Source organism: Xyrauchen texanus, chromosome 10 (genome assembly GCF_025860055.1).
Source record: "Xyrauchen texanus isolate HMW12.3.18 chromosome 10, RBS_HiC_50CHRs, whole genome shotgun sequence".
NCBI lineage: Eukaryota > Metazoa > Chordata > Actinopteri > Cypriniformes > Catostomidae > Xyrauchen > Xyrauchen texanus.
Window position 1 is genome coordinate 29,107,406 of NC_068285.1, and position 25,879 is coordinate 29,133,284.

General features: G+C 40.2%; 1 pseudogene; it reads right to left on the reverse strand.

Moving 5' to 3' along the window:
* Positions 1 to 1,011: 1,011 nt before the first annotated feature.
* LOC127650104 (uncharacterized) overlaps positions 1,012 to 25,879 on the reverse strand; it is a 28,383-nt pseudogene continuing 3,515 nt past the window's right edge.

The following is a 25,879-nucleotide window of genomic DNA, read 5'->3' on the forward strand; positions in this document are numbered from 1 at the left end:
TCACGGCATGCCGAACACCACCTGCGCACATCCCCATGAATGTCCTGCCAATAGAAATGGGCCATTAGTCAGTTCAGTGTCTTTTTCTGCCCTAAGTGACCCACCATCGGATTATAATTAGCCGGTTGGAATAACATTTAACGACAGCTCCGCAGTATTAACAGCTGGGTTGTATCCTCTTTTGTCTGAGCATCCTGCATCAATCGCTACAACCACTCTTTTATATTAGCAAAATATGTTATGAAAGTGCAATGTTTGGTGGGAGGGCTCTTTCGCACTCTGATATACCAACTTATGGTCCTCCGCCAGTTGGACGGCCTCCTCTGGAGATGCTGGACGGTGGCACTGGACTCACTCTGCTGTTCCTTTCAGTAGATTATGGATAAGCTGCTCCAGCACAATGAGATTGATGATTGGTCGCGGCCAGGGCTTTCTCTTGGTGTAGTAGGTTCCGGATCACGTGCCGGTCCTCTGCTTGAGCTTGGAGTACCTTCTGGAATCGGTAATCCTGGTCCTGGCATAGCTCAAGCAGGACCTGATGTTGTGGATTGTGCATACTGGAGAGGGACTTGATGACTTCTGCCTACAGCGAGGACTCCATGCCGGCGTATTTCCTCCAATTCTCCCAGGTTTCAGCACAAGTGTATATGTTCAATGAAGGGAGGGAAAGGAAAGCACAGGAAACCTGGGCTTTAACTCAAAGCTATAACTTTAATAAACAAACTCAAAAGGGCTTTTCAGCATAACACCCTTTAGCTTAAACTGAGCAGAGTCTCTCTCAGATGGGTAGCTCTCTCCTTCATCTCTGGCGTGGTCCCTTTTTATCGCTCTCTCTAGTGCTTACTGCAATCAGAAACAGGTACTAGACATTATAGCGCTCAGATGTGTACACTCTTACCGCTTTCTCTCCGGACGAATGCTCGACCACACTCCCACACCCACAGTGTCTTACACCTTTGCACCGTAAACATATTGGCTTGCCATCCTCTGTAAACCATGGCTGCATCTGTGCTACAGGTTCTTACTGCACTGCAAAGTGAGTTTCTCAACAGCTTGTATATGCTCACCTTTATCTTTTCCTTGTACTGCTACAATTTTTAAAACTTTGTTAAGGGTAGCAGGGTTTTTCTCAGCTACACCAACAGCAGTGCACTGAGTTTCTGCTGTCTCAGACACAACACGTCTGTTGCTGACAAATTTTGTGACACAAGATTTTGAATCTTCTAGAGACCACATAAGGGCTTCATCTCACACTTCAATAAGTATCAAGCTTATAAAGCTCCCTTCTAAGGCCTGTGTCCCTAATACCCTCAATTAATTGATCTCGGATAACCAAATTAACATTTGACATTTCATTTGATGATTGTTTCAGGATAGAACTTGGGACAAAGCATGAAAGTAAGTACAAACATCCTCGCCTTCCATTTGTTTATGGCTATAGAATGTTTGCAATAAGAATCTGTCCCTGAACATCATGCATACTACTACCTGCATCAGGTTCATTATCAGTGTTTTATGTAATGCTGGACTATCATCATCATATTGTGACATTTTGAAAAGTTATTCATATCTCAGTTCAACTCAGTAAAAAATAGTTTAATAGTTGTTTTGTAGGCAAAACAAAAAGTCTCTTAATCAGTCTGTTACATTGAAACAAAAGGATATGTTGATGAATGTCTGTAAATTACTTCGATGTTCTCTTGCAGACAATCACTGGATAGGTGTCTCATCAACCAGTAACACCGTGGAATCAGCGGAAATCAGGTGCACTCTCTCTCTCGTCCAGCCTTCTCGTCACATTGCCATGTCACCTCTGGCTGATGTCTGTTCACTGGATATCTGCACCAAGGAAGACAGCCTCCACTCTGTGTCCCATTGGCACCTATCTTCACCTCTACTGTATTTCAAGATGAACACAAAAAAAAAAACAACAAAAAAAACCTGACCTATAGGCTCCCAATAGTCAAAATAGTACAATAAAATGTAGCCGGTGTGTTGAAAATAATCACCACGGATACAAAAATATATTTTGGTGTTTTCTTCTGATGGCTACTTTAAAAAAAAAAAAAAGAAAAGAAAAAAGCGGTTGATTGGGACATATACCAAAAAAATTAATAAAGAAAAGAATAAATACATTTTTTTTTTTTTACTTTTTTGAAGAATTAAAAAATGTATTACAATCCAGGAGTTTTCTGACAATATGTAAATGTGACTAAAAAGAACAATATCCCAAATGAGAGAAAAATTATTCACTGAATTTCAGCACAATATAAAATCATTCAAAAGAAATATGGTAGAGCTTAATACATGCCTATAACATTCACAGCGCTTCATACTTCAAGCACCTGCCCAAATCACCCAAAGCATTCCATGCATTCAACACATGCTTAAATCACCCACAATATTCACAACCAGGCCCTAATGACATGTACTGCAACCCAAAACAATATAATTCTCACTACGCTAGTGAGGTGCATTGCAGTTCAACCAGATGGTAATTTCGGTGAGGTCTATCCTAAATCCAAGTTTCAGGCAATGGCATATGATGTATCTCATGTCTTATGGTTGGAGTTGGCATCAGTTCATCCTCTGAAGTCCATCGTAATAGAATGAAGTCATGTTAGGCTGGCACCAGCTGAATTTAGTCGTCATCACTCATCACAGCAGTGGAGTCCAACACGACGCAGGAATGGAGCTGGATCATCCGGTTCAGGTGAGCTCAGGATAGTAGTCCCGAGGTTGAGACAGGGATGTATGGTGTATACATTGGTGTATGCCTGGCTGAATAGATAAGTCTTTAGTCTAGACTTAAACTCAGCGAGTGTGTCTGCATCCCAAACAGAGTTAGGGAGACTATTCCATAGTTTAGGAGCCAAATATGAAAACAATCTACCTCCTTTTGTGGATTTTGATATTCTAGTTATCTATTAACAGGCCAGAATTTTGCGATCGTAGTGAACATGATGGGATATAGCGTGGTAGAATGTCACTTAAGTACTGCGGAGCTAAACCATTCAAAGCTTTGTACATAGTTAACAGAATTTTTAAATTAATAAGAAATTTAACAGGTAGCCAATGTAACAATGATAAAATGGGGCTAATATGATCATATTTCTTGGTTCTAGTCAGCACTATGGCTGCTGCATTTTGAACCAATTGAAGTTTATTTATTGATCTTGCTGTACATCCTCCCAGTAAGGCATTACAATAAGCTAGTCTTGAGATCATGAATGCATTAATTCGTTTTTCGGCATCAGCAGCAGAGAGCATGTGCCTTAATTTAGCAATATTTCTTAGGTGGAAGAATGCTGTTCTACAGACATTAGTAATTTGATTTTCAAAGGACAGATTGGTATCAAATATAACACCTAAATTCACCTAAAAAGATGATGTAACAGTATATCCATCGAGAATTAAATGATATTTTAGCTGCTTATTTTTAGAGATTTTTGGTCCAATAATTAGTACCTCTGTTTTGTCAAAACTGAGTAGAAGGAAATTTCTGTATATCCAATCTTTTATTTCATTGATACACTCTGCTAATTTGGAGGATTTTGAAATCTCATCAGGTTTTGAAGAAATATAAAGTTGTGTATCGTCGGCATAACAGTGGAAACTTATTCCACGATTCCTGATAATATCTCCCAGGGGAAGTGTATACAAGGAGAAAGCAGAGGCCCTAAAACTGATCCCTGTGGCACTCCATACTTTACTTTTGTTTGGTTTGACAATTCCTCATTTACATAGACAAAGTGGTAGCGGTCTGCTAAATAGGACCTAAACCATGCTAATGCAACTCCACAAATGCCAACATAATTCTCTAGCCTATTCAAGAGAATTTTGTGATGTATGTTGTCGAATGCAGCACTAAGATCTAAAAGCACTAGAAGTGAAATGTAACCGCGATCAGATGACAAGAGCAAGTCATTTGTAACTCTGATAATTGCAGTCTCTGTACTATGATGAGGCCTAAATCCTGACTGAAATTGTTCGTATATACTATTTCTCTGTAGAAATGAACAGAATCCCAACAGAGTTGGGAGGATGCTACCTTTTCTAGTATATTCGACATCAACGGGAGATTTGAAATCAGTCTATAATTAGCCAGTTATCCGGGATCAAGTTGTGGCTTCTTAATAAGCGGTTTGATAACTGCCATTTTAAAGTTTCTTGGGACATGTCATAAGGATAACGAGGAGTTAATAATATTAAGAAGTGGTTCTGAAATGACAGGATATACATCTTTTAAGAGCTTAGTTGGTATTGGATCTAACAAAAATTTGACTTTTGACGTTTCGATAAGTTTTGTTAGCAGTTCATGACCTATGACAGCGAAGGATTTAAGTTGCATGTGAGGAAAATTATGAGACGTGCTATGACAGATGATTGCATAATTTCAATATTCTTTGGATTATTTCAATTTTATCTGAAAAGAAATTCATGAAGTCATTACTCTTGTGCTGCGATGTAATATCTGGTTCTGTTGAGGTTTTATTCCAAACCAATTTAGCCACAGTACTGAATAAACACCTAGGATTGTTGTGGTTATTTTCTATGAGGTTACTATAATATGCTGACCTGGCAGCTTTTAGTGCCGGTCTGTAGTTACAGACACTATCCTTCCATGCACCACGAAATACTTCTAATTTTGTATTCTTCCACATGTGCTCCATTTTCCGAGCTGCTCTCTTGAGAGCATGAGTGTGATCATTGTACCATGGTGCAGCACTTAGTTCTTTAATTGTCTTTTATTGAATTGGGTCGACACTATCAAGAGTGCTAGAGAAGACTGCATTTATATTATTTGTTATTTCATCAAGTTCTTCTGAGCTTTGGGGTTTATTGAGTATGAGATAGATCTGGAAGATTATTAGTGAAGGAATCTTTAGTGGTCGAAAGAATAGTTCTACCTGAATGATGGCATGATGTAGATTGAGTAACATTAGCTGATTACAGCATACAAGAGACAAGGCATTGATCTGAGATGTCATCGCTCTGCTGCATAATTTATATATTATCTACATCAACTCCAGAAGACAGAATTAGATCTAGCTTATCATTATGGCGATGAGTTGGTCCTGTTACATTTTATCTGACTCCAAGAGAGTTGAGAATATCGATAAATGCTAATCCCAATGTGTCATTTTCATTATCTATGTGAATGTTGAAGTCACTAACAATTAAAGGTCTATCTACAGTAATTACAAGATCTGATAAAAAATTTTCAAATTCACCAATGAAATCAGAATATGGCCCGGGTGATCTATACACTGTAACAAGGACAAAAGACGACATAGATTTTTTATTTATATCTGATAATGTCATATTAAGCATTATTAGTTCAAAAGACTTACATTTATATCCTGTCTTCTGAATAACACCAAAAACTTCACTGTAAATTGTAGCAACACCTCCTCCTCAACCCTTCAGACGAGGCTCATGTTTCTAACAATAACCTGGGGGAGTAGATTCATTTAAACTAATATATTCATCAGGTTTATGCCAGGTTACAGTCCATCAGAGCACATCCAATTTATGATCTGTAATCATTTAATTAACAATTAGTGTTTTGGTTGAAAGAGATCTAATGATTAGGAGCCCTACCTTTATATTATGTTTATCTTTAATTTGTTTGTTTTGTTCAAGTTCGACCTTAATCAAAATTTTTCTAAATCATTTTGTGAGAGTTTTGTGTTTGGTAGTTCGGGGAACAGACACAGTCTCTATATGATATCTAGGTGATACTATCTCTACGTGTTGTAGTTTATGTGTTAGACTGCCTGTGTGACATCTCAAGGCAGCTAGCAGACTTTCAGATTAACCAGTTTGTCTGCTTCCTGACCTGGGCCCCATTTAGTCAAATACTATCATTATTAAGACTATGAGTCAAATTATTAGAGAGGAGGGCGGCACCTTCCCTGAAGGGATGGAGTCTGTCTCTCTTTAGCAGGTCAGGTCTAACCAGATCCAGCCATTCAGTGACACTAATCTACTATAAACTGAGTCACCACGACGAGCAAGGAGGTGACCAGAGCAAATTACAGTGTCTGACATAGTTTTTGCAAATTCGCACACCCCTTAAAAATAATCTTAAGAGATCTTCGACTGCCGAAGCCGGGCATCATTAGTGCCGACATGAATAACAATTTTAGAAAATCTACATTTAGCATTAGCCAGCACTTGTACATTTTATTTTATGTCATTGTGCGTGTGGCTCGCTGTACTATCTGCATCCGAAACAGTATCTACCGGCTTCTTTTTCTCACTGACCTCCACTAGCGTTCGGATGCATGTTTTTAACTCATTAACCTTCTTTTTCAGCCAGACTAAATCCTTACATTTATCACATGTGAATCCCTCACTGCTGATGGAAGAAGCTATCATAAACATGTGACATGCAATGCAAAATGAAATAACATGAGAAGATGCCATGACTTAGCTACTGCAATTGTTTGTTGTTGTTGGTTGTTCCTGAGCAGTGAGGGTTTGAGATAGAGCACTAATCTGTGTAATTCAGAGGATAAAATTGGGGTGTGTGCTGTAAAATGCATGCAGTTTAATAGTGATAAAAATAGATAGTGAATGCAGTTGAATCGCAATAAGAGAATAATGTTGGGATTAAAAGCTTAAAACAGACAGATAAGTGATGCTAAAAAAGCTAGCAGGCTACAAACACAAACTCGAGCTAGGCACCAGCAGCAACAGGTAAAATACACACAGATGAAACAGTAGAAAAGAAGAAAAACCCAAAAGAAACGGAAAATGACAAAGGATAAAATGATGAATGTATGATAATAAGTATATGCAATGTTAAGCAGGCTACAAACACTCATGCAGCTTGCTGTCAGCAACAGGAACAGGAAGGAACAGGAACTCCACACCTGCAATCTATATGCATCCCCCCAAAATAACTCACAACAAACACTCAGTTTTAACATATGACTCTTGTGAACACACATTTAATGCAATTTAACAACATTTTGTGTAGAATTATACATCTACCCCAAAAAAAACATCAATCGATGAACAAAACCGGGTGCCCTTCCGGACAACGTTTCCTCCCATGCCTCCAACATGAGAGTGTACCGGAAAGCAGGTGTTGCAAAACTCTCAAAGGGGCAACGTCCAATTCACAACCAGAGCCGAACCACATGAAATTTCTCCACTTGGCTACATTTATTTAATATTTTTTTGTCTCTTGTCTGATTTGAGACCCTTGATTTTGTACTTCTGAGAATGCATGGTGACACTTCAACTCTTCAGCACTTCCAGCACCCACCATACTCACAACTGGTGTTCAATGAATCTCTTTGAGAGGCTGACAAGTTTACCCATTTATGCAAATGCATAATCATGATAAAGACAATTCACATTTTGCATAGATGCTGGAATGTGTCAGGTGTCCCATGTAAGCAAAGCAGGAAGAACATTTCCTCATTGGCTGCTGGACAAAGAGGCACCTCATATTATAATTTTTGTTAGAGCTTGAATTTAGACAGGCTGTTGTAAGAATTCTTTTTTTCAGATTAATCTAGAAAAGATAAAACATCTGTTTAGAACACGACAGAATAAAACTTAGTGTTTGGGTTTATACGTGATACCTGATGAGGTAAATCTTCTGAAGTGCATAACTGATCTACAACTCCAGCTGCAAGAAAGATTATTTATATTCTACTATATGTGTGTGTGAGGCTAAAATTGCCTGCTATGCAGTTGCATTTAGCTGTGTGGCTGTGTTTGAATGCAACCATGCTCAAAGTAGGTGAGAAATTATGCTGGTGGCAATTGTGATGCAAATCTGGTCCTGCTCCAGTATAATGATGTGAGCATGTGGCTGTGATCCAGCTCAGCACACGTTTACATCTCTGTTTGCAGTTAAAGAGCATGGTAGAATGGAAGATTCAATAACACAGTACTGGTGCTGCTACACAATCATTAAAGCATTTTTAGATTTCTTGCTATTGTGAAACGCACAGTGGGCATGTATCATTTTTGAACTCCTCTGTATTGTCTGGCTGTAGGCTCATCCGGAACTGAATTGATAGCAAATTGCCAATTGTATGAAATGCATGTTAAACTGCATGCTTTTGACTTGCAACCCATTTCAAGCATGCTTTGAATAGCTCTTTATATCGAGCAATCTGATGAATGTTTTTATCAACAACACTTTCAATACAATGTTAGAGGACATCGGATGGCTAAAATTGTTATGTTTCCTGAGCTGTGGTAGCTGCTGAAAAGCTTTTATACAGCGTCTACCATTTTATCCAGGACGTTCTAACATCTAGCAATCAGTTAGTAGTTTGTCTAACTGTGAATGAATCTCAAGAATCTTTCAGTTCCCTGTCAAAAAGCTACACTTTGATGCTGCGCTGACTTAGCGCTTTGGGAACAACAAATTTAGGTGTGACCAGCTGTGAATATGTGTGCAACACATCAATGAAATTGACCAGAATTTATAGCCTCTGCTGGTGACATCATTGATGCACCTGTAGCAGGGCTATAAATAGATGCGTCACAGTTGCATCATCAGATCATTTGTCTTCAGAACACTCTGTGTGTGTGTGCTTCATGAGCCTGTCAGAAACTTTCTACTTTCCTCTGTTATGAGTTAGATTTTTTAGGCAGTGCGCAGAAACCTCTCTTTTTTCTTAAAAAAAGAAAAGAAAAAGAAAATGACTGAAAGACAGAGCAAGCGGTTTGTGTTCCCTTGTTTACGCTCTATGGCTGAGAGGAACACACATTAGTTTTGTTTTGTATGTTTGGGGGAAGAACATGCCGCTCTTGCATTGGGGCGGGGCAGGTGCGAGTATTGATATATGTTCTCAGTCAAAATGCTTCGCACTCATCTCGCTTACTTCCAAGAGCCAGCACCCACTCTTTCGTCGCGGGGCTCTCGCATTGATCTGGCTGAGGAGCCAGAGACGGTCCGTCTCTATCGCTCACTCTCTCCCCAGATCCAGCTGATCCTTCTCGTGAGTCTGAAGTGTGCTTTGGCGCCTCTTCGGTTCGAGTGGGGGACGCTGAATCTCTTGAGTCTACGGACTCCGAGCACCCACCTCTGAACCTTCCACGCACAATAATAAAGCGGCTGGAATTACTCAAGGTGGTTACTCAGGCTGTAACCAGGCTACAGTTAGACTGGCCACATGAATAAGAGATCCCCAAACGCTCCAAACTAGAAGACAGATTTCTGTCTGGTGGCCAAACAAAAAAGAAAAGAAAAAGGGGAATGCTATATCAGAGCTTTCTCGTTCATGGAGGGATCCTTATACTTCCCATATCTTCGTGCCCTCGACGTCAACATTCTACAATCGTGGGTGCTGAGACACGGGGTATTCGGTGATGCCGCCGGTAGAAGAGACACTTGCGGGTTATCTCTCGCTAAAGAGACCCACTCTCCCCACAAAGCCATGCAGGACCACCTCCACGCTTGTGGGGAAGGCTTATCAGGCAGCAGGTCAGGCTGGTGCTGCCCTGCACACTATGGCAGTGTTATAGGCGTACCAGGCTGATCTGTTGAAGGACCTGAGTGCGGGCAACACGGTTGACGAAGAGGCTTTCTCTGAGCTTCGTCGAGCCACGGATCTGTCTCTCCGCGCGACGAAGCAGACGGCTCACGCCATTGGCCAGGCTATGTCTCCTTTAGTCAGCACTGAGAGACACTTATGGCTCAACCTGTCAGGCATCAGAGATAAGGACAAAGTTTTCCATCTCGATGCCCCGGTTTCAACTTCTGGCTTATTTGGTGATGCTATGAATGTAGTTATCACCAGGTTCCAGGAGGCAAAAAGCCACGATGAAGATTTTGGGCAATTCCTTCCTTGCTGCACTCAGGGGGAGGGGCCGTCGGCCACCCAGCCCCGCTCCGGTCCTTCTAGACGGGAGGCTCAAAAACAAAGCGTGGCAAATCATGCTTCCCCTAGTAAAGACTGGGGGCAGGTTTGTCGCCCTCAGCAGCCCCCAAAGAAAGATCTCAGGGAAGTTATTTCTAAAAAGGGAAAAACCCTGACTTTCTGTGCCCAGCCTTGTGGGGGTAGCCCCCCTTGGGAAGGGTCACGTGAAATATCCACCCGTACCCTCCCGATACCCCCACGAAACAGCTCCATTCCTGCCATCTCTGGAGTTTCGGGAGTTAGCGGTTTCCAGCGAAATGTTGGGTGTTCCGTTGCTTCCTGCCAGCACACTGGACACTCGTCATCCCCTTAACAGGAAGTGTCAGAATCGATACCCAGTGCATCGCAGCGTGGAAACTACTGCCAGGTGTTTTTCTGTTGGTCCTAAGAACAGTAGAAAAGGCTACAGAATTGAATTTGTTCGCCAGCCTCCGTGGTTCAGCGGCGTGGTTCCCAATACTGTGAAACCAGAGCAAGCAGGTCTACTGTGGAAAGGACTGCAAAATCTCTTAGTCAAAGGGGCCATAGAACATGTTGCCCTTCAGTGAGAGTCAGATTACTACAGCAGATACTTCATGGTTCCCAAGGAGGATGGGGGGGTTGCGTCCGATTTTAGACCTTCGAGGCTTGAATCGCCATGAGGGCGATCAAGTTCAAGACGCTAACCGTCAAGACGGTCGTGTCTCAAATCCAACATTGCGATTGGTTGGTCACTATCGATCTCATGGATGCGTACTTTCATATAGAAAGTCTGCTACAACACAGGAAGTTCCTGAGGTTCACTTTCAAGAGTGAAGCTTTCCAATATCGGGTTCTTCCATTCAGTCTAGCCTTATCACACACATTCACGAAATGCATGGATGCAGCACTGGCTCCTTTAAGACTCCGGGGCATCCGCATTCTAAATTACATAGACGACTGGCTGATACTAGCACAGTCACAATAACTGCCATTACAGCACAGGGATATCGTCTTAACTCATCTGGTTTCTCTGGGTCTGAGACTCAACATCAAAAAGAGCGTTCTCTCTCCTAATCAGGGAATCACCTATCTGGGCGTTGTATGGAATTCGATCACGATGCGGGCACAATTGTCTCCCGCTCTAATCATGTCCATTCAGAACCCCCTGAGCAAAGTCAGGCTAGTCCAAGGTTGCACTGTTCTTCAGCTGAACAGACTGGCACGGCAGATTCTCCTTTGGGCCCAGGGCAAGCTCCTGTTGATCAGAGCAGCTTATATCCCTGGCTACCTGAATGGGAGCAGATTTACTGTCAAGACAGAAAATACTGACAGGGGATTTTTCAAGAGCAGAAGTGGACCTCTTCGCCTCTCAACAGACAGTGCAATGTCCCCTCTACTTCTCTCTGAGTCACCAAGCCCCCCTGGATCTGGACGTGATGGCACATACATGGCCCAGAATGCACCTGTATGCTTTTCCCCGGTTTCTCTGCTCCCGGGATTCTTGGCCAGAGTTCACCAGCAAGGGTCCTGCCTCTTACGGATAGCGCTGCACTGGCCAAACAGGGTATGTTTCTCGGAGATAATGTCTCTCCTCGACGGCTCGCCTTGGGCGATTCCGGACAGGAGGGACCTTCTGTCTCAAGTGCAGGGGACAATATTTCATCCCCGGCCCAAGCTGTGGAACCTTCATTTTTGGCCCCTGAAGGGTTCCAACTGAGGGACACTGGGCTTTCACCTGAAGTTATCGAGACCATTCTAAGTGCTAGGGCTCCCTCTACTAGAAGTTACGCCAATAAATGGGGTGTCTTTGAAAGATGGTGCAGTGCACATAATGCAGATCCAGTTAACTGCCAGATTGCTTCAGTTCTGGACTTTCTGCAGGAAAGATTATTAGCAGGCACATGCCCTGCCACTCTCAGGGTTTACATGGCCGCTCTATCGGCTTGCCAAGCCTTGATTGATGGGGTGCCGTTGGGGAGACATCCTCTGCTCGCTGTCTTCATTCATGGAGCCATGCGACTGAGACCTCCTGCTAGGACCAGGATAACTTCATGGGACTTAGCAATAGTCCTTGAGGGTCTGGTTGAGACCCCCTTCGAACCTCTAGAGTCAGCGTCTGATAAACTTCTGACTCTCAAGATGGCAATTACTTCTCTAAAAAGAATTGGGGATCTACAGGCTCTGTCTGTCTTGCCAGCTTGCTTAGATTTTGCCCCAGGAATGGCTAAAGCAATTTTGCACCCTCATCCTGACTACATGCCTAAGGTTCCTTTCTCAACTGTACATCCAGTCACTCTCTAATCCTTCTGCTCCCCGCTGTTTACAATGCCGTAGCAGGAAAGACTTCACAGACTTTGTCCAGTCTGTGCCCTTCAGACTTATGTCCACCACACTAGCCAGTGGCGTAAGTCAGGGCAACTATTCGTTTGCCATGGGGGCCGCCAGCAAGCACACTATGTCGCATTGGGTGAGGGACGCTATTGCCCTGGCCTATGAGGCACGCAGTCAAGCTTCGCCAGTAGGTATCAGGGCTCACTCTACCAGAGGGGTCGCCTCCTCTAAAGCCTTGGCTAGAGGTGTCCCTCTGCAACATGTTTGTGATGCGGCAGGCTGGTCCTCTCCGCACACATTCATAAGATTTTATAGTTTGGATGTTCATGCCACTCCGGGCTCTTATGTCCTTGAGTCAACATCACAAGCTCATGTCTGAAACCTCTTGCGCTCTTGTGAGCACAACTACACAACCGTAAGGGGTCCGGACATCCACAGTGCGGCAGCATGGGTATTCTCGTTCCCAAAGCGCTAAATCAGCGCAGCATTCATTGCCGCACTGGGATTCCCCAGGACTGCTCTTCAGACAAAATACCTGACAATGCACCTGTGACGCTTCTATTTATAGCCCTGCTACAGGTGCATCCAATGATGTCACCAGCAGAGGCTATAAATTCTGGTTAATTTAATTGACGTATTGCAGACATATTCACAACTGGTCACACCTAAAGTTGTTCCCAAATCGCTAAATCAGCGCAGCATCAGGGAACAGGGGTTAGAGTTAAGTAACCCGAGACGTAATGTTGACTCAAGAGCAAAGTCTCAGAGCAGACAGCTTAGTGAGAGCTTTTACTTTTCTGTAAAAGCAGAAGTCGGTTCACTGATCAGAAAACATGCCTGAATGGACAAGGAATAATATTGCCTCTCTCTCTATTCCCTCTCTCTAGAGTGCATTATGTGTCTTCCCACTTTGATCTGCAAGGGCCCATGGTAACCCATTGAGTAATGGAGATCAGCTGCCTTGGGGACAGATGGTTTACCTCTTGATCTTTGGCATTCTGTGCAGACCTGCTGATGATTGTGGATAGCTTCTCAGCCTTCCAAGATCCTGGACTCTTGATCACTGCAGTACTCCGATGTAAGTGACTGTCATGATGTATAAACCCAGCCTAGTACATGTATTGAACTTGCTCTTTATCATTTGAACACCACAATTTTCTTTAGACTCCTGAGAGCTTTCCTAACTCATCAAGCAGTGGAACAAGGGACATCTGATCCTCTGGTCCTCAGCCAAGAAGCCACACAGCTTACCAGGAAGCTGTAAAGGTGTCCTTTTTTGGACAGTGACGTGTGTAGTTGTGTCCATGTTAAAATAATTGCTCTAAAAAAAAATAAATAAATGATGTGCAGTCAACTATAAATAAGCCATTCATAGGTTGAATTATTTCTAAGTGTGTAAGCACTGTGGCTCTGTGGCTCTATCGATACATTGCTCTGTTTTTGAGCAAGTTTACTGCAGGGGACTACTGAGTTTAAATACTCACTGTTTTATAAAGATAGCCACAAGACTTAAACCATATGTGTGTTACCATAATATGAGTGCGTATGATAGCGTTAAGATGGCCCCAGCCGCTTTAACTCTATGCAAGAAACAGAGAGAGAAAAGGCGTGGCTGGCGCAGCCTGCTCCCATGCTCCGAAGTGAGCGACAGATGGGGAACGTCTAGCTACGGATGTAACCTCCGTTCCCTGATGGAGGGAACGAGACGTTGTGTCCTCCAGGCCACGTCGCTGAACCGAGCCACTGTTGCAGCCGATCCTCATTGTCGGCTCCTGAATGAAACAGACGCATTTCCCTCCCTTTATACCCATATGTCCGGTGGCGGGACATGTAATTTCTGTCTGCCAATTTCTCACTGGCCATTTCTCATAGATCAGAGATGCAAAAGGCTCTCAAAAGAAACCCCTAGTGTCGCTTTTTCGACACAACGTCTCGTTCCCTCCATCAGGGAATGGAGGTTACATCCTTAATCTAGACGATTTCTCAATTTCTTTGTCATGTAAAATAAATAAAATAATTGGTAAAAGAAATAATTTATGACGTATTATGCAACAATTTTTCACTAAGGAGCCAATGAAACATTTTTTGGTTGATGCATTTTTCTGAAAGAGCCATACCACAAACAAATAATTTACTATTTTCAAGTTTTTCAATAAAATGTTTATATTATAGACTACTCAAAACTCGAGACTCGTTTGTGCGAGTCTTCATAAAATTACTTAATTTAACAATTGTTCATGAAAAATGTTACTTCCCTTTTGGGCTGGGCAATATGTACAAAATATTTTAATAATAGTCTAATTTAATATTTTGTGATATCCGATTATATGGTCAACCCTCAATGTCGGTAAATATTTTTGCTTTATTGATTTTGCTTAAAATTTAAAACATTTATTGAAACACGAAAAACTTAAAAGACATTTCTAAATTCAAGTTGCACTTTAAACTAAATGAAAAAAGCACTTAAAATAACGAGGTGATTATAAAACCTTCTATATAACCACCTCCCTAAATCCAAACATTTACCATCTCCAACGGCCCCATTCGCCATCACGCTAGTATGAGTATGCGGCAACAGGTGCAAATTAAGTACTAAAGCCAATTATAAATGTAAAGATAATTATAATAATCATCACAATAAATAAGCCTAAAATATTCCCTTGTGTTCCCAAAAAATGTTGCCAAATGTGTGTTCTTATCGAATGTGTATGTATGGAGTTTGTTAATACAGTTTATGCAGCCTAAAGAAAAGAAAATAGAACAAAATTTTTGCTTCAAGGTGAACATGTCTTGCATTACTTTATGATTTAATCAATTTGTCTTTGTTTCTTTAATACAAAGATACCTGTATATATTACTCAACCTGCAGAGTTGCGTTCACAATGTGTAAGAGTGAACTGCTCCATCACAGTACCTCACAAGATGATCGCAGATCATTTGCAGCATTCTCATAGACTACATTATTCTTGCAAACAGCTTTCAGTTCAATAAAACAGATAGAGTAGTGATAACACTTTACATGGACTAGCTCCACGAGACAGGGTCCTGTTGCACGCCAAACAGCAAATCAGACACGAGCATTGACAGCTTTTCTTTTGTCTGTTCTTAAAAATATAATAAAGTGTGTTTCTTCAAGCACGTCTTTTTGACTAACAGCATTTGTTGTCATGTATCACTCGAGACGTCTTACTGGTCATCCACCTGTTGCGGGTAGATGAGCAAAATAACTCACGCATAAAAATTGGATGAGGAGCTCGCGAAGTGGATTGAGTCTCGTCACATTTTGCGGGTGGTGTGTGATATTTCACACCCTGGGTGCACATAAAAAATAATGAATGTTCATAATATCTCTCTTAGAAAATTCTCTTAACAGCTAAGATCAATAGTTATTGGGAAACGAGGCCCAGAACTCTATGAATGTGTGTCTTGGAGAAGTGCTTTCATTGCACTCGTGAACAGCGGAGCTCACTGCCCACACGTATCCAAATCAGACGTGTATCGGTGGCTTTTCTTTCATCTGTTCTTTAAAATATAATCACGTTTCGTTAAACACGCATCTTTTTGTCTAATTTCTAGTAATATATCACTCCAATATGTCTTACACAGTGGCTGGTACATCAGCAAAATACTCTGCAGGAGCAATCTGCATTTGGTGGATGAAAGGAAATCATAAGTGTCATTGACTTCAAGCTTTGCAATCCCACAAACACTATCTCTAGAAAGTGTTAAACGATCACATGTTGGTGAATGGTGAGACACCTGGCGAGATACTTTTTTTAACAAAAAAAAGAGCCACTCGACTTTTAACAAAGAGCCACTTGTTGCTCGCAACCCATAGTTTCCCGAACCCTGATCTAGGATGACCATCCGTCCACTTTTTTTGGACCTGAAAACTGAACTCTGTATGCGACCTGTAAAGCTGGCACTTGCAGGTCAATGGCAAAAAAGTCAGAAAATACAATAAGCATGAACCCAGGTGAGGTGAGAAACAAGCCTTGAGTCCTTATTCACATATTATCCACCCTAAATATTATGTGACAATAACAAAAAATGCCAGCTCAAGGAGAGTTTGTCATAAAAATTTTATCTTTAGGGAAGTAGGCTACACCTGGCAACAACAGGACTGAAAAGTCTTAAGTATAGTATAAAAAATATATTTTTGTTTTTATTTTATACAATAGTATTTTATATGGCCCACAATGGTATTATTGTTACTATAATGGCATGGTTGCTCCGTGGTTAGCACTGTCGCCTCACAGCAAGAATATCCAGGTGCTCTGGTTTCCCCCACAAGTCCAAAAAACATGCAGGTTAAGTGAGTTGGAGACTCTAAATTGCCCCATGTGAGTGAGAGTCCCCCAGCCACTGGCATAAAACTTGTGCCAAATCAAATATATATGCAGATTAACACGAAGCGGACCCTGCATCTGTGCGGGACAAACGCTAGGAAAGAGAGAGAGTATATATTTTGTTATTAATATTATTGGTTTGATAGTAATATTAAAAAAAATATTGCCTCATTAAGCAGCTTCAGTATAGCTAGCTACTTTTTTTATAGTAACTTGTAGTGTAGCTAACTACTTTTTCAAAAGAGTACCTTGACTGTAGCTTAACTACTTAAAATTATGAGTAAATTGTTCCTTGTCAAACTACAGTTTCAAAGTAGCTTCCCCAACACTGGTAAAGTTGTATCTAATTTACAACTTTCTTGCCATCACGGCATAATGCTGTAACCCTACAACCCTAAAAATTACAAAAACCATTTAAAAAACTTTACAGCTCAAATAATACATATGTTTTAACAAAATAATGAATACATGTTCTTTAATTAAATTATCAATTTTACATTTCTACCTTTAAACTCCTACAAAATGACTCATTTTGAAAGTGACTCACAACCTAAATGTTTTCTTTTTTTTCTTTTTTTCTTTATAAAGAAAAGGCATTAGGAGTTGAAATTCTTATTGTGGTAATCAACATTATGCCACAAAAGCTGTTGATTGAACTTAACTTGCATTGAACTCTTACTATTTCTTTAATGGAAAGTCCATGAGTCTTTATGTTTGGCCCTAAAGATTTTACCTCTTGGCCATGTTCACAACTAATTATTAACATCTGTCTCAGGTGATTCAACCACAAGTGGTCAGCCCAGACAGATTGCCATTTACACCTAGTTCAAACATGACTTAAAAGCGTTTCTTGTGACCATTTGTGATCAGATTTTGTTGAGAGGAGTGTCTCTGATTTTATGACTCCATACATAAATTACTGTTACATAAATTTCATAAAAAAAAATTTAGCACACTGTTGCTCGCAAATATACTTACTGATACCAAAAATTTTATCTCACCACAATCGTGACATATAGCCAAATGCTCATTGTTTTTGTAGTGGAAGCACTAAATTAAATTTAGATTTGGCTTATATGATCTGTGTCACCGCGTATTCACATCAGCCATACAGAGGAAGTTTTGTAAACTGCGGTATATTTTTGTGATTCTACATAAAAGGTTATTTATTTATTTTTTTAACATCTGTGAGCTCATGTGAGAGAGGTGTGGAAGCATGGATGAGCCCTTGCATTGTCCATTTTTACGTAATACACAAATACAAATCATTTGCATGGAAAACATGACTCATTTAATTGTAAATAAATATGGATGGGCCAAGTTTTCACCCCAATTGTTTTTTTTAAACAAATTTTCCTTAACTGAGAAGTGGTGAATTCAAAATTATTTTGCACGTTCTGAAATCAATTCAATTTATGAAGATATTTTAAATATATATATTTGAAGTCAAAGAATAATGTGTAATATTCTGAGTGGGCCTGGATCTAATTTGGGTGGGTCCAGGCCCCCGGCCCACGCTTGGCGATGCCACAGGATTCAACAAGGCATTTTAACTAGCTAATTGCACAACTCTCTGGAATATTCGATTCTGATTGGTCAATGGTGCCATCTAGTAGTCTGATATTTCTGAGTAACAACCACACATCCACATATCAGACCGCTCATCCGGGTATTGCAAGCCATCTTTACTACTTCTCGGATCACTGTGTGATCTCTACAAGTCAATAATTATTTTTTTTTTAACTCAAATCAATGTTTCATGTGCATTTATTTCTTTGGAAAGTAGTCTTTAAATGAGATGGATAATGATCATTCAGACATCCACATAATTTCAATGTAAATTAATGTTTCATGCCCATTTATTTATTTACAGGTATGTGGCAAATAGTCTTGTAATGGGCTGGATAATGAGCTTTTGGACATTCATAAAATACAAAACAAACACCAACAGAACTGGAGGTGGGTTTCAGCTATTCATTTCTTCTCATATAATTTGATAATTTTAAAGCAAACAAAATTTTTAAGTCCATGTATTTATTTATTTGGTTAGTAGCCATGTAATAAGTGGGATAATGTACAGTCAGCTAGCTGTTATTGCAAAAGAAATCCCATCAGGATTATACAAGTTGTTATCGCAAATAAACAACAACCCTCAGGCAGATACAACACCCCTGACGCGATCACCCTATAAGGATTTGTTTTTCTATAACAAATGGATGACTGTACATTATCCCTTACTTAGCCAGCAATATTTGATTAACCAGCATTACAAGAAAAAACAAAAAAATAAACAATTCTAGTTGACCATCTTCAACAGATTTTGTTGGTGAACATGGCTATGATTATCCACCAGCTAGACCAGATTCAAATCAGCACTAACCATCTTAAAACAACCTAAAAACCTTGTGCTAGCAGTGTGTTTAAAGTGAATTAAAAGACATCCTATTGTAAAATAAATAAATGTAAATAAAATATTTAGAAAATAATTCTCCATTATTATCGTCAACTGTTGTTGTAAGCTCAGTGTGACACAAGATAACACCCATGAAATATATGTGAGCCTGAGACGATTTAATACAGTTGCAATCATGTATTTGCAGAGTAGTTCAGTGATTTTAGCATGCTGATTAGATAGACGAGGGTAAGGATCCTCAATTTTAATTAATTTGATTGACGACTAGAGACTTCGACCCTGCAGATTCCACCCCTGTCATGTCTGCTGTTGCTGGGCTGTGAAGGGCAGCCAATGTCAAGAGCTCTTGCTTTTGTTTAGGCCCTGCATTTGTTTTCCCCTCACAGACTTTCTGTCCACTCACATCTTCATCAGAGCAGCATTTAATTTGGCTGACATGTGTTAGTGAAGCATTAACACAAATTTCTGGCTAGAGGAGAGAGAGATAAGAGAGAATGAGTGAAAAAAATAGGACCTCTCTAAGGCGATTTACTGTTGATATGCCTGCCAGCACAGTTGGCCCCAACCAGCTCCAGTTCTGTCAGCATTGTCTTGCTTTTCCCTTCAAATTTACACCCTTTTTGGATTAATATCTTTACTTTGTGCTGTCAACATAACGTGAAGATGTGATGGGTGTCTTAATCAATTTCTGACACTAGAAGGCAGACCCTGAGAGAGTTGGCTTGATGGTTACCATGGAAACACCTGTTGAATGAAGTAATCTCGATAAGGCAAAGATGTTAAAGCTGTCTAAGTGCAATAATATTCAACTTGTAGTAAACCTTTAGACAAATCTCAAGTTAATGTGTTGCTAAATATTCTACTGTTTGCCATAATGATCGATCTATCTATCTACCAGTCCATCCTTCCGCCCATCCAAGAATCTGACACAACACATAACAATTACACAGATACGAGTAAATAACAGAAGAGTTTACATAATTATGTACAATTCTTAGATCAATAACATAATATTTCCTTTCTTCCCAACAGCAAAAAAAAGTTTCAACTAAATAAACTGGAAATTTGTAGGTTGCCATGTTGAAAAAAAAATAAAAAATCTAATTTGAATTTATTTATTTAATGGTGCAAACCCTAGGTTTAATATTTTACCTTATTTTAAATGAAAAAGAGAATAGGTTGAAGCTGGGGGAGGATCAAACTATCCCTACAACCATTAAATTGTGGGTCAGATATTTATGAGATACCTCATAACTCCAGAGTACATTTCAGTATTTGATCATCCTCATTACAGAAAACATTTTTTCTGCTTTTGTTGCTAATGGCAACACCCCTTTAACGAGTTCATATAATCTCTGAGGTCAAGGAAGTCCAGGAGTTGGTGGTACGAATGGTCATTAGTGAGGAAAATATCAGTTGGTCAACTAGAATAAGCATACCAACAAACAAACGACATTACTTAGCTTGGAAAACAATTAATTGGGCCACTTTCTCTCATGGCATATCACGCACCCTATTTGAGAAGTTCCATTCAAAGCTACTTTTACTCAGTAAACTTAAATTGTTTATTTCACATTCATTTAAAAAAAGAAATTGATTTTTTTTTTTTCCCGGTTATCTGTCAATGAGATCATGATGAAAAATTTACAGGACAATCTTGTCTGTGAATGATTCACTCAGGTCCTGGTTTTAACATCATGCAATCAAATGTAACATTACGAACATACAATATCTGTAGTCAATGTAGACTCAAATGTAGCCCCTCCGGCTCAAGCTCGGCCCTCTACGGAACTACAGTTGCCAAGGCGAACAGGGACCACCTCAATCCATGATGTAGGAAATTAGATGTAGATGTACATGGTATGGATTAGCGCTGCAATTCTCCACCATTATGTGTAGGAAGAGTAACTTTGATCTAGGAATTAAATTAAACTGTCCTTATTCTACATTAATATGTAAAGATATTTATAATGGAATTAGTCACGTTCAACAACCAGCATCTGAAGAACCATTAGATAAATGACAAATAGCTAGATTTTGCCTGAATAATTTTCTCCACCATTAAAATTGTAATACGTCTAGTTGTATCTGCTCAATTTCTATTGTAAGGAATTAGCTTTAATAAGGGAATTATGATTAATTCACTTATTGGAGTAATATTATTCTCATGGCTTATTGAAAATAATATTACACATATTTAAGTACAGCTTTGAAGCTAAATCTTTTAAAAACAGGGATGAGATTAATTTATCAAAAGATACCACAGTCAAATTATATTTGAATATTGACAATTTATTGCTGTTCTAAACATAAAACTAATCTAACACATACAGCATGAAACAGGTTGGTGAGTTGTGATGATCAATACAGAGAAAATGAACATTATGTTGTCTGTTGACAATGCCTTAAGAACAACTACATCAGCATTTTGAGCAAAAGTCCGGAGATGTACTTGCATGTCGTTGCATTTCTTTGCATTGCATTCTTTGTGTTGCTTGTTCTTTGGATATTAGTTGAAAGTTCATTCCATCGATGTTTTGGACTCTTATATGAATAACAGAGACAGTTATTGTCTGGATGAAGCAAGGCTTTCTGCAAGGAGGACTCGCAACTCCCTTTGGGTGTGTGAACCGTAGAGGAAAGAGTGAGAGGCTTCCTTGGGACTTTGTGTGTCCCGAGTTTTCCTTGGACTCTACATGGCATGGAGGACCTGGAAGCAGCATGATAGCCGAAGAGGAGAGACCAAGCGACAGTACAAAAGAGTGTTGAAAGTTGAAATTTCAGGAGAAATGAAAGTTCTTCCTTGGGTAGGAACGTTTTGAACTGAAATTGGCCACACCCCAAAGGTGTCCTGAGCCATTCAGAGATGGCTTTTCAGAGGCACATGGTCGACTTGTCTGTCCATTTCCAAAGTTGATTTATGATCTTTTGTGGAGGATTCTTATAAACTCCCACTCAAAAATAGTGCATGTTTAATCACAAACATTTATATCTTGACAACAGTACAAGAGACAAGAAATTCGTTGTCATCAACATTCTCTACGTAAACAGGCAAGCATTTACATACTAAATATGAAATTCTTTCATTAATATTATATGAGTAACAAAACATGAAAATCTCTGGTTAAAAATCATACTGGTTAATTTATTAGTTTTACAACATGAATACATTACACGTTATGAGAAACCGGATTGTTGGGGTATAATATCCAGTTGAATGGTTACCATTCTTAGTAGAATGAGATGAATCATACCAGAATAAAGATGATACTCATCGATTTGTCAGTTATAAGTGAATACCAATCACTACACATATTATAAAAGGTACATCGGCTATAATCATTAATTTGTCAGTTATACAGGTGATCACAGGTCATAGTCATTTTCAGAAATATCTAGCAAGGCCAGGTATGGTGTATATTTTATAGGGTTAAATCATAAGTACTGGAACTGGGATGAGGATCTCACAAGGAAACCTTTCAAAGAAAACCTGCTTTAGCCCTGTGTGGAAGTTCAGAAGGTCATTCTGAGGGTTTAAGTTGGTGGAACAAAGGAGGATCTTTTTTGGTCAGCTCTGTAATTACAAACCCTAGTTTGAGATTAAGCAGACATGGGAGAGATTGGCATTCGTTTTTATGACTCTCTAATGTGGAATGTGATGTTGTGTTCATTTGATGGCTTTTTTCATATATAATCCTACAATGATTTTAGAAGGTTGAGGTGATAAGTTTTACATACCCTGCCCCTAACTTTATAATTGAGATCTCCGACTCACCGTGTGACCTCAAAAGGGCCCTTGCCAATTCCTGAGTAATTTAGAGCTTCAGGTGGGGAGTTATACAAGCTCTTTATCTCCTGGTACAAATTCCCATAGTCAAGTGCCCCTGTCATACAGTCGGCCTTGACGTTCTTGAGCTTGGAGCAAATACTCCTGTGTTAACTGACCCAAATTGTGGAGTTTTGCTCGAAGTTCAAGAACGTATTCAATTGTATTTGTTCCCAGATGACGTCGAGCACGCTGTGTGGCTGATGCCCATACAGCAGCTCAAATGGGAAAAACCCTGTGGAGGCTTGTGGGACCTCTGTTACTGAAAAAAAACAGGGGTTAGAGCCATTTATCACAATTCCTAGCATCCTCGGGTACAAATTTACGAATCATATTTTTTAAGGTTTTATTAAATCGTTCCACCAACCCATCCATTTGTTGGTGGTAAACACTGGTACAAATCGATTTAATAACATACATTTAGTAAAGTTTGCGTAGTGTACGTGACGTAAATGTAGTGCCTTGATCAGTGAGGATTTCTTTTGGAGTGCCCACTCGGGGGATTATTATGAAGATTGCCTCTGCAACACTCTGCTGAGATGTTGCGTAGGGGCACTGCTTCTGGATATCGTGTTGTATAGTCCACCAGAACTAATATATGCCTTTATGCACTCCATTCTAATGGCCTAACGAGGTCCATGCCAGTTCTTTTGAAGGGGACCTCGATCAGTGGTAGAGGGCACAATGGTGCTTTTCAGGTGGCCAGTGGATTCACCAACTGCCAACGTCCCTGTGAATACCTGGCGAAAAGAAACAGGCCATTATTTGGTTGAGCGTTTTCTCATGACCTAACTGGCCAGCCATTGGATTATGGTGAGCTGTCTGGAAGAAGGTTTCCCGATGGCTCTCCTGCACTAATAATTGGGTTGTATTCACATTTGTTAGAGTGTCCTGCATCACACGATATAACCGATCTTTAATAATTGAAAAATATGGGTATGTGAGTGCGACATAAGGCTGGAGATGTTGATCATCTATTACTCACTCATTCAAACGTGTGTTTCAGGGACTCATCACATGAATGCTCTAGAGGGAAATCCCCTCAGGGAACCCCTCCCCCCCGTGGATGGGCATCCTCTCCCTTGCGTCACTCTGGCCCTGGCACCGCCTCTCTAGCCATAGCATCACACGTAACACACTGAGACATCCTTTCACAGGACCCATCAATACATATTTCCTTTAATCAATTCTTAAAATCAGGCCAATTCATTCCCAAGATGAATTTATGGGGGAGGTGGGAATGGACCACGGCCTCTACTCTATGCTTTTTTACCCTGAATAGTTTCTCAATGGTAACCATCAGATACATGTGAATATCCCCATACACACACCACACCCTCACCCATTTATTCACACCCAGTTCCCCACCTTGCACCAAACATTGGTGGATAGAGGTGTGAGAACAACCCAAATCCACCAAAGCTTGATATGTATCCCCTTATAGACTCACCGGTATGCGATACGCCCCTGCCCGATCGCAGGGTGCATGCGGAGCAACAGGGATCCGGACTAACAATAAACAATCGTGACAATAAAAGGCATTGAGTGCTCTGCTCCTATGCAGAGTAAAACCTTATGCTTAACAGTTTTAACTTTGCTTTAATTGTTGTTGTACTGCTGGTATAAGAGTGTAATCTTGATTGGTAGGCTATTTGAATGTTCATGAATGCTAAATCTTCCTTGGGTGCGTTTATACCCAAGTGCGTGCATGTAGTCGGTCTAATAATTTTGTGTACCTCACCCACAGGAACCTGTCACCCTTATCTATGTTGAGTGCAAGGAATGTCATGTAGAAGATCAGATTATTGATCTTAATGTTGTTGTCACTGCCCTGATAAAATTCCAGGATAATGATGTACTATGGAATTCCAACTGAGAGCAATGTTTGCAGAAGATCAATTATTTTAATTTAAGTTTTTTACCCATCACACTCTGTTTGGCACTGACTGACATTCGAAAGCTGACAAGCTTGCAGCTTCTGCTGCATTGCATTGTCCTCATCAGCTTACTGAAGAGTGAGATGACCCTGACAAAAAGAGAGATCAGGATTCAAGATAGAGGAGTATTATTCTTCCCCTGCAATCAGATTTTAAAGGCTTTCAGTCAGTGTGGCCGATTCATCATATGGCACCATAGTCTGACAGCTGGCAGTGCCCTCCCCACAAAAAAGCCAGTGAGTAGATGCTGTTCATTAACATTGCTGCAGGCACATAAAGGCAGCAGCAGTTTTAACCACTATGTAAACCACAAAATTGCGTGGGGCACCTAACATCGGGAGCCCCCGCCTCGGTAGGAAAGCTCCACAAAAAACGCTTGAGGGGTGCCATGTCGTTCTGGGTACACGTGCAAATAAGCTGTTGTCAGTGCTCTTAGAATGGTTCATTTTAGAGGTAGGCTGGGTTCGGGTCAGTCTTTCAAGTAGGACTTTGGAATCAGGTTTGTAATTTATGAAAAAATATACAGGACTTCCAAACTTGTTTCACCCATGAGTTAGGGGCCGTTCACACCGAACACATTTTTACGTGCGTCTGCTATGATTTTTTATTGTTTTTCTATGTAAACGTGCTGGACAAAAATCCTTGACTGCTGCATCGCAGCTCACCATTTCTTCAGTGCCTCACACAAGACCGGCACATTTTTTAGACACTGTGAGAAGTTAAAAATAACTTCACCATACACCTTCATTCTGTTTTAGTGCAGGTGTCACAAAGATGTAACGTTTTGAAAAAGTTCAGGTTGCAAAGAGGTGACTGTAACAATGTTTAACATTATTCTGCTCAAAACAAAGTCTCATTGCTTGATAAATGACAATGTTTTTTCCTTCTTCTCTAGTGTGCTGAGTGGCTGACATGCCTTGTATGTTTACTGTGGCTGGTTACTGTTATGAATGTTGCCTACAATGCTTACATAAAATAAAGCCTTATGCAACATGGTAAACAATACACAGCAGTGTCAGAAATTAAGCTCCAGGTAAAGAGTAAAGTAAATAAGACATAAATATATTACCATTGTATACCACAAATCATCAAAGTAATAATAATTATGTATTATAATGAAAAACTGTACAACAATTAATAATTGTTAGGTTATAATAATAATAATA